This window comes from Mesocricetus auratus, unplaced genomic scaffold (assembly GCF_017639785.1).
Source record: "Mesocricetus auratus isolate SY011 unplaced genomic scaffold, BCM_Maur_2.0 Super-Scaffold_100006, whole genome shotgun sequence".
NCBI classification, from domain to species: Eukaryota; Metazoa; Chordata; class Mammalia; order Rodentia; family Cricetidae; genus Mesocricetus; species Mesocricetus auratus.
In genome coordinates, this window is record NW_024429190.1 from 100,433,403 (window position 1) to 100,447,623 (window position 14,221).

A 14,221-nucleotide genomic window follows, 5' to 3' on the forward strand; every position below is an offset into this window, starting at 1 on the left:
CTTAGTGGAGCCCATTCTTTATGGAGAGACACTTTACCCAGCCTGGACACAGGGGTGTGGGGATGAAGAGGTGCCTCAGTTCTGCCTCACAGAGATGATGGGACAGACTTAGTAGACTTCCTAGGGGAGGCTTCACCCTCTCTGAGGAGCAGATGGGAGGTGAGAGGGGAATGGAGGAACGAGAGGAGAGAAGGGAGGGGGAATTAGGATGGGAATGTAAAAAATAAATAAATAAATAAATCGTTGGAAAAAAGATAAAAGATATTCCTGAGGACTTTACTACACATAAAAAAGAAAAGAATTTATTTATTTCACTTCCAGGAAAAGCAATATTGATACTCCAGAATTCAGCTTTGATCCATAGAGAGAAAAGCTGAACAGAGAATCCATTACTCACCAATGGCAAAATAATCCAGAGCCATCACATCTGTCTTGAGTGTTTTTCTACGTGCCTGGACACACTCCTCTGCCTGTGCCTTTTCACTTACTGCACTGTTACATTACCCCATACTACAGATAAATGATTCAGAATTGAAAGAGATTAAGTAACTTGATAAAAGTGCTCCCAAACAAGCAATGGGGGAAAGGTACATTTTAAACATTTTGTTTTATTATTTGTTTTTGAAACAAGATCTTCCAAGTGCAGGCTGTGTAGACTTCACCCAGGCTTGCCTTGAACTTACTACATAGGGAAGGATGACCTTTAAAACCTGATTTTCCTGCCTCCAGCTCCCAAGAAATACGATTACAGGTGTGAGCCGAAACACTGGGCAGATTTTAAACTGTTGCAATCTCAATAGTCTGCTCTATTATCTCTGTCTGGAAATTTTACTGCTTCTTCTGTTTCTTTCAAGCCTCTATGAAATAAGAATATCAGTAAGATAAGATTTACAGTTAGCCAAGAATCAGATTAGTACTGATAAGTAACAAAAAAAATTTCAGACCTTCTGCTGCAAAATCATGTGGAAAGGCAGGCTTTACATTTTTTTTCAAAAATGCCAACTATTTGACACACAGCGCTAATAAACTAGGTTTTTCAGTTTCCATGTCCATAAGTATATTAAATATTTGCTTATACCAGGTCCAATGCTAGCTCCCTTACATACATTACCTCATCTAAACTCACATATACCATGATTAAGCAGACAGTAGTTAAACATGCAAAGATTACACAAAAATATCTGAATATGAAACAAAGCCTCTTCAGTTCTGTCTTGAACCATTAATAAAATGCATACCAAATAAGCACTGGATAAATACTTTAAATGTTTAGTTGACTCATATATACATACATATGTACGTACGTACATACATATATACATACATACATATATATATATATAAAATACTTGTCCCATAGTTTATCTGCCGTTTCCTGAGCCTCTCTGGTCCTGAATTCAACCAGCAACCAATAATTATAGAATTAATATGTGACTATCGTAAACCACTTACACAATAGAATTCTACTCGGCATTAAAGAAAAATGAAATTTGCAGGAAAATTAATTGAATTGGAAAATATTATACTGAGTGTGGTAAGTCATATCCAGAAAGACCAACCCTGAGTGTTCTCTCTCATATGTGGATCTTGAATTTAAAGTTTTAGATAGTTATGTTGAAGTTGCAGTGAGTGTTCATAGGAGCCAGATATCAAGAACAGAGACACAGAGCAGGGGGTGTTGAAAGGAGAATAAATCATATTTATATGAAAGTAGAGGAGGGAATGGGGAAGAAAAGGTTTAAGGAGGGATGAGGAAATAGAGGAATAGGAGAAATGTGGGGTTGGGGGAGGGGTCAATCAAAACTAAGAATGTGTGAAAAAATTATATAAGAACCTACTATTTCACAGACTTTAAAAAGGAATTTGAAACAAAGTACTCCCCATGGTGGTTAACACTGCTCCCGGAAGCCATGTTTTCAAACCAAAATTCCAGTGTCAGGTATGGGATACTCCCCTATGATTGGCCAGGTAGTCCCGGAAGGCTTGAAAACACCACAGGCTGTTACATTTGTTCTTGGATGCCCACCACCATAGTGCTAGAGTAACCACACCCAGCTGTGCTTGGTCCTGGTTCAATGCTGAACTGCCCGCGAGATATGCTAGGGCATGAATGCTCGGGGGAACCAACGGCGTTCTGGTTGGCTCTGAAGAAACTCTACAGGGAAGGAATACATGCGGGCCCAACAGAACTGGTCGAGAGCCTACGGGAGGTCACATGCCCTATTGGGGAATCTAATCTGATGTCTGCCGCACAGATGTAAACTGCCAATAATTATAGAATTAATGTGGCTATCGTAAGCCACTTCCGACAGTCACATATTAATTATATATTAATTATATACTAATTAATTTATTATAGAATTAATGTGACTATCGTAAGCCACTTCCGACGGTCAGTTTATGCACACAGACTTCTGCAGCTCTCAGACTTGACTAGGGAAGCCTCTCGAAGCAGTGGGCAACAGTTAGAGCAGGCAGCATAACAGCTGAGTGCTCGGCCCCAAATGGACCAGCTACGTCACCCACCCAAGGCGCAGGGCGCGTCACAGAAGACAGAGTGGAAGGACCACGGGAAGCAGGGGTAGGGAAGACTACGGCGTGGTGCTGTCTTCTGAACAAGGTTGACCTTCCGTCGTGAACACACGGCAGCTGGGACTGCCTGGAAGGACCAGAGCAAAAAAAGGGAGCAAGGGGGAAAATGAGAGGGAGGACAGGGATCAAGAGAGGAAGAAGGGGGCACAGACAGAGGGGAGACTTATCAGAAAGAAGAAAGTCTGGGGTGGGGGGAGGGGATGAGAAGGTAGTAAGGGTTCAGTGTAATCACAGTGCACTGCATAAGTATGACATTGTCAAAATTTCTTAAACTGGGAGTAGACATGGTGGCACACATCTTATCCAGCACTCAGGAGGCAGGCGGATCTCTGTGAGTTCCTGGTCAACCTGGTCTACAAAGTTCTAGGCCAGTCAGAGCAACATAGTACACCTTGTCTCAAACAAACTGGAAATAACTCTAATGTCCATCAAAACTTTATGATAAACAGGGCTTGGTTGCATACCCAAAAGGCTAAGGAAGAAAACTGAAGAAAAAAAAAAAAAAAAAAAACAGCAAAGCCAGGCATCGGCGGCACATGCCTTTAATCCCATCACTCAGGAGGCAGAGGCAGGCGGATCTGTGGGTTGGAAGCTAGTCTGGTCTACAGAGTAAGTGCCAGGACAGGTTCCAAAGCAATATAGAGAAATCCTGCCTTGAAAAACAAACAAACAAACAAACAAAAAACCAACAACAGCAAAACCTGTATAATAATCGTTTGATGAAATATTAATACAAATCTTCACAAATAATAAATAATGAGGTACAGCTGTAGTACCGGGATAAAAATACAATGGAGACATTATCCATTTTGGTAAAATCAATGATATAAATTACAATATTAGTGTCTTAGGGTTTCTATTGCTGTAACCAAACACAATTAAAAAGCAGGTTGGGGAGGAGAGGGCTTATTCAGCTTACACTTTCACATCACTGTTCATCACCAAAGGCAGTCAGGACAGGAACTCAAGCAGGGCAGGAACCTGGAGGCAGCAGCTGATTTAGAAGCCACAGGAGTGTTACTGCTTACTGGCTTGCTCAGCCTGCTTTCTTATAGAACCCAAGACCTCCAGCCCAAGGATGGCTCCACCCACAATGGGCTGGGCCCTTCCCCATCAATCACTAATTAAGAAAATGCCTTACAGCTGGATCTCATGGCAGCATCTCCTCAACTGAGACTCCTTCGTCTCTCTGATGACTCTAGTTTGTGTCAAGTTGACACAAAACCAACCGGTACAATTAGGAAGCAAAAAATTAGAAGAATGCACACCAACAGCTTATAGTGCTTATCTCCACAAAGAGAAATCTGAAAGTTAGCTCTTAACTTGAGGATACACAATTTTATTCACCGCCTAGGCGGTGGGTGCTGTGGGGAGGGAGCAGGTAGGCGGTGCAGCGAAGGGAGAGAAGCGAGCAGGAGAAAAGGGAGAAGAGGGGCTTGCGGCTAAGAAGAGAGGCGGAGCTGGAGAGGCAAAGGCGGTGGCTGCTGTTCTTGCTCTGGGGAAAAGGTGATTTACACTGCTCACCAACTGAGCCAGCAACAAACACAAATGCTAGTGGGCGTCTGCCTGCCTCCTTTGAGGAAACCGAGCACTGTTGGAGTCACTGTGACACCCAGAGCCTCACCCTAGCAGGGAGACGAGCAGAGCCTGCAGAACAGAGACCACAACTGAGCGGACAGGCCTGCTGTATTCACCTCATCACTGGTCTACCTACTCATCTGTCGCTGCAATAGACACTTGCGAGTAAAGATGGATAGACTAAGGGCCACTGTGTGACTCTGCGACACACCACAGCTTCCACAGTGAATCTCTCTTTTAAATTTTATTTTACTTTTTTTTTGGGGGGGGTTGCAAGGGCAGATAGAAAAGAAAAGAGATGAATAGGATCGGGTACATGGTGTGAAAGCCACAAAAAATCAATAAAAGGGTTAAATAAAAAGTATAGAGTGACAACAAACTCATTCCCCAAGCCTAACGAGTCTTCTGTGTCACATTCTGGTCATCTGGTGGGAAATAATGAAAAGGACATTAAGGAGAATGTGAGGGAAACAAGGGCTGAAGTGATGGTCCAGTCAGTAAAGCGCTCTGCTTACCGCGCATGAGGACTTAGAGCAGAGCCCAGCACTAAGAGCCACGTGGTGAGGCCTGCGACAGCTGCACTGAGACCAGACAAAGACCACCCTAGACCCTGCCGCCCGCCCGATCCCACAGCTGAGGTCTGGGCTCACTGCACTGAGACCAGACAAAGACCACCCTAGACCCTGCTGCCCGCCCGATCCCACAGGTGAGGTCTGGGCTCACTGCGGAGCCCTATCTTGGAAGATAAGGTGGAAAGCACCAGAAAGCACAGGACCCTGACCTCTGGCCCGTGCACATACATGCACACACACACACACACATACCTGCACCTGCATGCACACTCACATACACGCGTGAGGGGACACACACACACACACACACACACACACACACACACACCACGAAACAAGAGAAAGGCAAGCATTGTCACAAAATTCGAGGAAAAGCACACAAAAACAGGGTTTTCCAAACACAAAAAGGATAAACTTCAAGGATGACCAAAGAGGAGGAAATTCAATAAGGTAAAAAAGGTTAGTAACAGTAAACTTGTCATCCAGCATCTTCACACACACACACACACACACACACACACACACACACACACACACACACACAGCATTCAGAAGTAAAGTTACTGGCTTCAAGAAAAAAATCACTGACTCTTAAAACTGAAGAGTTTTCACACCAACTGTTCTTTAATTCTAGAACTAAGTTCTGAATAGAAAAGCCTTGGCAACCAACTGGTGCTCTTTGAGCTTTTTTTTTAACCTGGGGGTAATTTAAACCAAGGGCCTTAACATACTTACGGTCCCCAGGATCCCTACCCTTGAAGCAGTGTTACAAAACTGAAAAGGCATAATATTAATCTTTCACAAAACAGCATAGGAAATACGGTTTCCATCATACTGTAACTAGAACGTGAAGTCAAGACACAGGATGAGATTACAACAGAGCCAGTGCAGATAAGGAAGACGCCCAACCCTGAAGAAGCTCAAAGTCTCAGGCCAAGGGAGACGAAGATCGAGTAAAAACAGCAAGCACAAGAAGAACCTAGAGAGGACGCCCCTCCCGGAGGCCGTGTGAGGACGAAGGGATTTCCCAGGGATACGGGAGACAAACCGATGCTCCTCAGAGTAAGGTAAGAAACAGGAACTGACCACTGGGAACGGCAATCCAGGAGCCATTAATGAGCCTGGCACGAACAACAGCTGAAAGGGTCAAAATGAAATTAAAAATACAGTAATGGAGAGCAAAAGCCAGAATGACTCAAGAGAAAACAGAGAAGAATGAGAGACCACATATACAGACAAATCTTTTAATGGTGTTGTTTTACAGGGAAGCAGAGAAATAAACAAAACACAGAAGGAAAAGTGACATCAAGAGACTTTTTTTAGGAGGTGATTTTCTTGTCATATTGCCCAGAGCAGCCTCAAATTTCTAGGCTCAAGCAGAGCCCAGAGCGGACTGAACTGGTGCACACAACTAAAAATGCTGTCATGTAACGAGAGAAAAACACACTGCTTTACACTTTTTTTTAAAATGTGATCCACCACAGAGCAGAGGTACCTGCCCCATCCTTCAAGGAATAGAGGTTTCCTTACAAAAGTCATTCCATAGTTTGAAGGATGAGTAAGAGTGTGCCAGGACAAAGGGGACTGAACAGCCTGAGCAACCATGGATTACAACCAACACAGCAAGTGGTCAGCAAGGGAGGAGTCTAGAAAACTGAGAAGACGGGAAATAGACTAGAAAGGTAAGCTGTCACCAAGCCTTTCTTAAGAAGCATCAAGCCAGTTTGACGTTTATAATTCAGATGACTTTAGGCAGGGAAGTATGAAATCAAATTCATACTTCATTCAGGGCAGTAAAGGGTTAACGGGGTGCTAGACCAAAGCCTTGAGCAAGGCTTCTAAAATAAATAATAATGTTTTCAACTTGGACAACTTTAGTAGTAAACAGAGCTTAATGACAGATTCTATGGGCTCAGTATCAAAGACACAGGTTTCTAGCTTTGGCTATTTGGGCAGCCCAAGCATCATCTGTGTTTGGAAATTACTGGAGAGGGATGGCTAGTGACTGACTCTCTTCAGTTTTGGACATCTCACTTTTAAATTCTCTGGAACACATGCAGTGAGTAAATGCAGACAGAAAGACAGACAAGAGCTAGGGCGGTGCACACACCTGGGATCCCAGACACTAGGGAGACTAAGGCAGGAACACTGATCGTCAGGACAACTTAGCAAGCCCTTACCCAAAAGCAAATCTTCAAAAGAGGCTAAGAATACAGCTCCATGGTGAAGTACTTGATCACAGGCATGAGGTCCCAGACTCAGTAGTACAAACATGCAAAGGAAGGGGAAGGCATGGGGATGGAAGAAAATGAAAACATACATGAACAAAAAGCACAAGCATTAACTGGAGACATGGCACAGTGGTTAAGAGCGTGGACTGTTCTTCCAGGAGCCCCAAGTGATTATTCCCAACCAACCACCTACAGCTCCATCTCCTGGGGGACCCACTGACCTCTGTGAGCACCTACATGCATGCGCGCGCGCGCGCGCGCGCGCGCACACACACACACACACACACACACACACACACACACAAATAACTAGGAAATTTAATTATATGAAATAACACTAATGTAACTGAGAAAACAATAATTCAAACTCCTTAAGGAGAAACCAGTGGGGAAATGCCTGAATTGGTTTCTAACAGAATAGTTAGAAGTACACAGTGGGGGCAAGCGGATGTCAGGAAAAATAATACCTAAGAGGTCGTTTAAAAAGCCAAGAGCTACCTATACAGTTCTACCAGGGTACAAACAGAAGTCATGCTGACCCAAATAAACTGACAAGGAGCCTAAGAACAGAAGAAATCTAGAAAAGTCACAACACATTACAACCCAGAATCTCTAATTCCAAAAAATTAGAATGCACAGGGATATCTCTTCTTGGGGTCCTACAGTAATCAAGCAACCAGAGGAGAAAAGATTAACTACCTATGAGAAAATTGTTTACCATTTACTATATTAAGTTGGTTGCATGCTTTTTTTGCTTCTGGGTTTTCCTCCTTGGTAACAGACTCTTGCAGTCTACCCTGAACTCACTGCACAGCCCATGCTGGCCTCCAGATCCTCTTCAGTCTCCTCTACTGAGCACTGGGACTACAGGTGTCTACAACCACAGCTGGCTTTACTTTGAATAAAACAAAAATTACTGAAAAGCTTAATAAAATGAATAGGAAGATGCTTTACTTATCATTCCTAACTCCTTGATTGTCATACATCATCTCTTCGCCTCTGATTTCATGTAAACCAAACTTTAACAGTATAAAACCCATACAGCCCTATATAACAAAGAAGCATATTTGTGTGGGAATAACATAAAACTATGGTAGTACTTATACAGCATATAATTAATGCAAATAATTTATCAGGAATGGAAAGAATCTTTGATGTTAGAAGGAAAAAATAAAGGATATGTTTTCATTTCTTGCTTTTAAGAGCCCCTCCATTACTTTTTGCTAGATAATGTGTCGCTTATTCTGTACTAAAACTTGTTGGGGATGATGGAAAGATGTTTGTTTGGCCCACCCATAAAGAAGAACTCCATGAGGAACTTTTAAAAAACTCAAAACCATATTTTTAGATGAGTCCACAAAGCAAGTAAATCAGACAGGGCATCTCAGAATTTTTATAGGAAATAGTAAAGTTAGCGGTGTTTTCTTAGAGTAGCATGATGTGAACCCCAGATGTGAGTCACTCAAGTAAGAACAACTGGTTGGGAATTTAGCCAAAGCTAAAACAGCAGGATGCAGACTGCACAACAAGCATACAAAGCAACAAAGGAACAGCCATACTGGATTAGCAACTCTGGGTTGAAGGATCATAGAAAGAGTTGAAAGGAAGTCCTGGCCAGACCTACCCAGTGTAGCACCTGGGAACATTTAAAGCTGTTTGCTTATCTTTTTGGCCCACCTTTTAAAATGTACTACTGAATTTTTAATTACATTCAAAACTTACAACAAAAGTTATCCTGGACTCACTAATTCCAAAATACAAAGTTGGTGTCCCTGCCACACCTTTCTAGCAGTAGGCACTGTACTGATCAAATCAGCAACCCATTTGTGTTTACTCCACATGGATTTTTCCCACTCGGCACTGCTAATGACGGAGTCCAGAGCGTTACATTACATGAGGCACATGCTTCGTCACTGAGCTACATATTACCCCAGACCTCAGATCAGCTCTAGTTTTTATTTGTTTGCTTGCACGCTTATGTTTTTGAGACAAGGTCTCAATTGTGCAACCCAGGCTGGCTCCACTCAATGTGCAGCCTGAAGAGTTGTCCTGGCTCTTCCTCCTCCAGAGTACCAAGATTATAAGCATGCTGCCCTGCCTGCCTAATACGTATCTTGAATGAACCAACTAACTTTCTTCCTTGTATGACATGCAACTGGGGTGAGCTCTGAGAGTTTACAGCTGTGTCCCATTTCTAGCTTGCTTCTGCTTCTTGCATGTGAGACAGAAATCTGACCTCTCCCTTCCTGATCCCGCTTGCCTTCAGTCATACAGCCCCCAAAGTATGGGCTCTCCCCCTGGAACCGTAAGCCAAAACAAACTTTCTTCCTTAAGTTGCCTCAGTCATGGTATTTCATCACTGCAACGAGAAGTTAACTAATATAGTCAGTAAAAACAAAAACAAAAATTCCTTATGTTTCTTGGTAATAAGAAATAACGACCACTGTAGCAGGCTATCACTTCAGACACAATGCACAAAATAGGGGATACTTCTAAAGATATTAAGAAAAAAAACATGTATTGAAATACAATTTCTGGGGCTAGAGAGATGACTCAGCAGTTAAGAGCACTGGCTGCTCTACCAAAGGTCCTGAATTCAATTCTCAGCACCCACATGGTGGCTCACAACCATCTGTAATGGGATCTAATACCCTTTTCTGACATGCAGTCATACAAGCAGACAGAGCACTAATAACTAAAAAAATACACAAATAAAAACTTTTAAAGCACATATAGTCTCTACTCTTGTACCTACAGAAAGCAGATATATAATTACCTTCAATATATAACTGCAATAATAACTTTGCTACCAGAGTTATCTATTCTCGGATAAAAATTTCCAAAGCAATGCAATAGCTGAGTCACAACTGACTGAAGAACTTAATTACCTCATATAGCAAGTGAAAGACAATGATGTAATATGAAACTAATGCATTTCTATAGTCGTCATTCAGGATTACAAATTCAACATGGTTACTAATTCTAATAAATACATTGACTTTTTTTCTTACTAACAGTTGGATACATTCTTTTCTGGGATTAAATTAAGTAACACATATGCATCAACTGAGTTAAAGGGAGACTATGCATTATCAGTTTCTAGCTGAATTTAAAAGGGCACACTGTTAGACTTTTCCTACAGTAGGCCAGTCAATTTGCTATAACATTATCTCAACCCTTATACTATGCCTAAAGTTAAAATATCAGTTGAAGAAAAATAGGTACAACTAAATAGTACTATATAGCAACTTACCACAAATATATTAAAGTACATACAGTGTCTTCAAAATAAAAAGTTAATTAAAACTCTAGAAAAAAAAACAAGTAAAATTTTAGTGCTGAGTTCTGAAAAATATCCTCATCAGTGAGGTAACTTAAGGCCTAAAGAAACTACCAGTGCAAGAACCCAAAATAAGAAAGCAAAATGTGAAGGCAGGAGAGGAATTCAAAATCCCAACTACTCCAACTTTACAAACTGGCAAACGCCACAATTCTGAAAACCTCTAAACAGAAAACTGAAGCTTTTAAAATATAACCACCAATTTGGCTAAAAATACCCCTGGCATTAAGTAACTACATAAGGGAGGCTATGTAGTGAAAGGTTAGTATCTATTGAGTACTAACTGTGTGCCTGGCCCAATATTACTTCCTTTACACATAATGACTCATTTAATTCTCTTAATCCCTATGAAATACTATTATTATTCCCATAAGAAAACTAAGGCGCTAAGAGGCTAAATGCTCACCAATGCCACACACTAATAGAAGGTGGAAACATACGGCTATGAGCCTATGTAGTCATCTCACAGTTAGAGTCATCAACTGTCCCATGACGTCTCCGTTCTTTATCACTCCACTGCAGTGCCTTCTACAATGCAAGTCCAAAGGGAAGAGACGGCTCAGCAGTTACGAGCGCTTGGTAGTCTCCCAAAGGACCAGGATTCAAAGCCAGCACCCACACAGCAGCTCACAAGTGTCTATGGCTCCAGTTCCAAGGATCTGACTCCTGTTCTGTCTTCCATGAGCAGCAGGCATGCACGCGGTACACAAATATGCAAGCAGACCAAGCAGCCAAACAGATAAATCAAAATTAACTTAAATTTTTAAATAAATGTAAGTCCAATTTCTTATTCTGTAGATATACAAACTGTTCTACTACAAAAGACAAAAAGTTAATTCAAAGTCTGTCAGTCTTCAATAGCAAAACTAGTACTTCGAGTCATTGTCACCACATGAGATCCTTTTCAAAAATAATTATCTTCTCTAAGTGCATCTTTAATATCGGAACTGTGGACACAGAGATAAACAGATCTCTATGAGTTCAAGGCCCACTGGTCCATATACAGAGCACCAGGCCAGCTAAGCCTACAACTTAAATTTTGTTGTTGTTGTTGTTTTTGGTTCTTTTGAGACAGGATTTCTCTGTGTGACAGTCCTGGCTGTCCTGGAACTGGCTTTGTAGACCAGGCTGGCCTTGAACTCACAGAGATCTCAGTGCTGGGATTAAAAGTATGCACTATCAACCCTCAGCAAAAAATGTTTAAGATGAAAACAAAAAAAAATCTTTAAAAACTTATCATCAAAATCAGCATAACAGAAAATTATTAATAAATAATAAAATTAAGTACAGGAGAAAATAAAGCAAATGCCTCAAGCTTTCATGAACAAGCTTCTGTCAACAGCATAATGCATTTATCTATATTCCGTATACAACAGACCTAATTTCTTGTACTATATTTTTAAAAAATTAGAGACATATTCATTATAATGGCATATTCCACAGAACTTAACATTTCACCTACATTTTTGCATGTCACTAAATACTTTTGGTAGGGCTGATGAGATAGCTCAGTGGGTACAAGCACTTGCGACACCAGCCTGATGACTCCATACATGTACATGGCACATATCTGACTGTACACACATACATACATGTACATGCACACATGATAATGATAAGTTAAAATTAAGCAAATCCTTTTGACAATATAACTTACTGACTGTAACATTTCATAACTTGGATGAATCTGTAGTTAACAGGTTTTTAGTATACAGAATACTTTTGCAACCAGTCCCTGGGTTAAAATTGTTCTGCTTTCACCGTATAGTACTTTATTTTGCTGTAGGGTAAAAATATGAAGTACAAGTCTCCTTGAATTCTTTCATCCTCTCTAGAACCTCAGCAGCCTCCCTAGAGCCAAGAATTCAGATGTGTGCCACCACAGCTGGTTTGACACTATTACTTAATACATCTGCAAGCATCACCTATAATAAGGTTCCTAGGAATGACATTACTAAGCTGACACAAGAACATATGACAATTACTAAAGTCAAACAATATTCCAACCTGTATTTGAGTTTTTACATACTGATGTTGAGTGTGTCAGCTTGCTTGGGTTAAGAGACACCTTGGAAAGAGTGTGGCACACTTTGGCTTCCAGAGAGGCTGACAAGAGACACTCACCCTGAAGTGGGCAGCAGCACCCCGTGAGCTGGAGAATCCAGAATGAACACCAAGGGAAAGAAGAGGAAAGCCAGATGAGTGCTGGCATTTCCCTGCTTGGCTTCTTGATAAACCAAGATGTGGTGGTTTGAATAGGTGTGGCCCCCGTAGATTCACGTGTTTGAATGCTTGCACCATAGGAAGTGACACGATTAGGAGGTGTGGCCTCATGGGAGTAGATGGGGCCTTATTGGAAGAAGTGTATCACTGTAGGGGAGAGCGTTGAGGTCTCATTAAGCTCAAGCTATGCCCAGTGTGGCACACAGTCTCCTTCTGCTGCCTGAAGACGAAGACGTAGAACTCTCAGCTCCTTCTCCAACACCTTGTCTGCCTGCACACTGCCATGCTCCCCTCCATGATGACGAACTAGCCCTCTAAACCTCTGAAACTGTAAGTCAGCTCCAATTACAAATTTTCCTTTACAAGAGAGCTGCTGTGGTCACGGTGTCTTCACAGCAGTAGAAACCTAAGTGAGACACAAGAAATGAGGGATCCCAACCACACACTGTTACATGAGCCCCCCATGCCTATCCCGCCACAGACCGAGCCACACACACAAGCCCCTCCCTCGGAAGTTACTTTTTATCAAGTATTTGACAACCGTGACAAGAAAAGTACTAAGTGCATTTGTTCCAAGGTCTGCCATGCATTTCACAGCACAGACATTCCTGACAGGGAGTGAAGGCCCTGAAACAGCAATGACTTGTCCAAGATCATGGAAAGTGACAGAGCCAGGCTCCACAATCCATGCTCTTAGTCACCACACTACATTATTTTAATTCTATGTTTTTCAACTACATGATGTCAAGTCTCAATGTTTACTACAGATATACAATGGTCCCCGGGGAACCTTGTTTTAATAAGTATATGACATGACGCTGATATTTGAAAACACTTTTGTTTTTAAGTCAATTACAGCTCATACCTGTAACCTAACACTAAAGAGAAGGAAACAAGAGAATCCTGAGTCCAGGCAAACCTGGGACAAAAGGACAAGACCCTGCCACAAAAAATAAGGAAGGAAAAAAAGGAGGGGGTTAGGAAAGGCAAAGGAAAGAGGAAAAAGGTGAGGAGCAAGGAGAGGGAAGGGGAAGAGAAGGGTAGAAGAAGACAAGCAGGCAGTATATACATACCTACGCATGCATGCATGTATGTAGTAACAATGAGATACCTATGCATGCATGCATGTATGTAGTAACAATGAGATACCTATGCATGCATGCATGCATGTATGTAGTAACAATGAGATAACCTATGCATGCATGTATGTAGTAACAATGAAATACCTATGCATACATGTATGTAGTAACAATGAAATACCTATGCATGCATGCATGTATGTATGTAGTAACAATGAAAAAGAGAGAAGGAGTATATGGAAGGGTTTGGTGGGAGAAAAAGGAAGGAGAAATGATTTAATTATATTATAATTTCAAATAATAAAAATAAAACTCTTGGTCAAGAGTTATGACACCTGATCCCAGCACTTGGGAGGCAGGGGCAGACAGATCTCTGAGTCTGATGCCAGCCTGGTCCACAAAGTGAAACCCTGTTGTTATAAAAAACAAACAAAAAAACTAAATACTAAAAGGGATCTCAGGAGATAGTTGTTCAAAATACTGATATACAAAGGTGGCTATGGTAGCACCCACCTAGCTGTAGGAGGATGAAGTGGAGGATTGTGAGGTAGAAGCCATCTTGGGCAGGACCCTATACCACAAAATGTACATAAATAGCCAACAAGG

At 41.6% G+C, this 14,221-nt stretch overlaps 1 protein-coding gene across 15 annotated transcripts in view; it reads right to left on the reverse strand.

The window, feature by feature from the left end:
• Positions 1-14,221, reverse strand: part of LOC101833521 (sarcolemma associated protein) — a 124,617-nt gene that overhangs the window by 91,190 nt on the left and 19,206 nt on the right. Inside the window, exon 1 of one of the 15 annotated variants that reach the window (XM_021231580.2) lies at positions 3,512-3,622. The exons of the other annotated variants lie outside the window; for them this stretch is intronic. The gene's annotated coding sequence lies outside the window, so the exon portion shown is untranslated. Of the gene's footprint in view, positions 1-3,511; positions 3,623-14,221 lie in introns of those variants that run through there. 15 annotated transcript variants of the gene reach the window in all.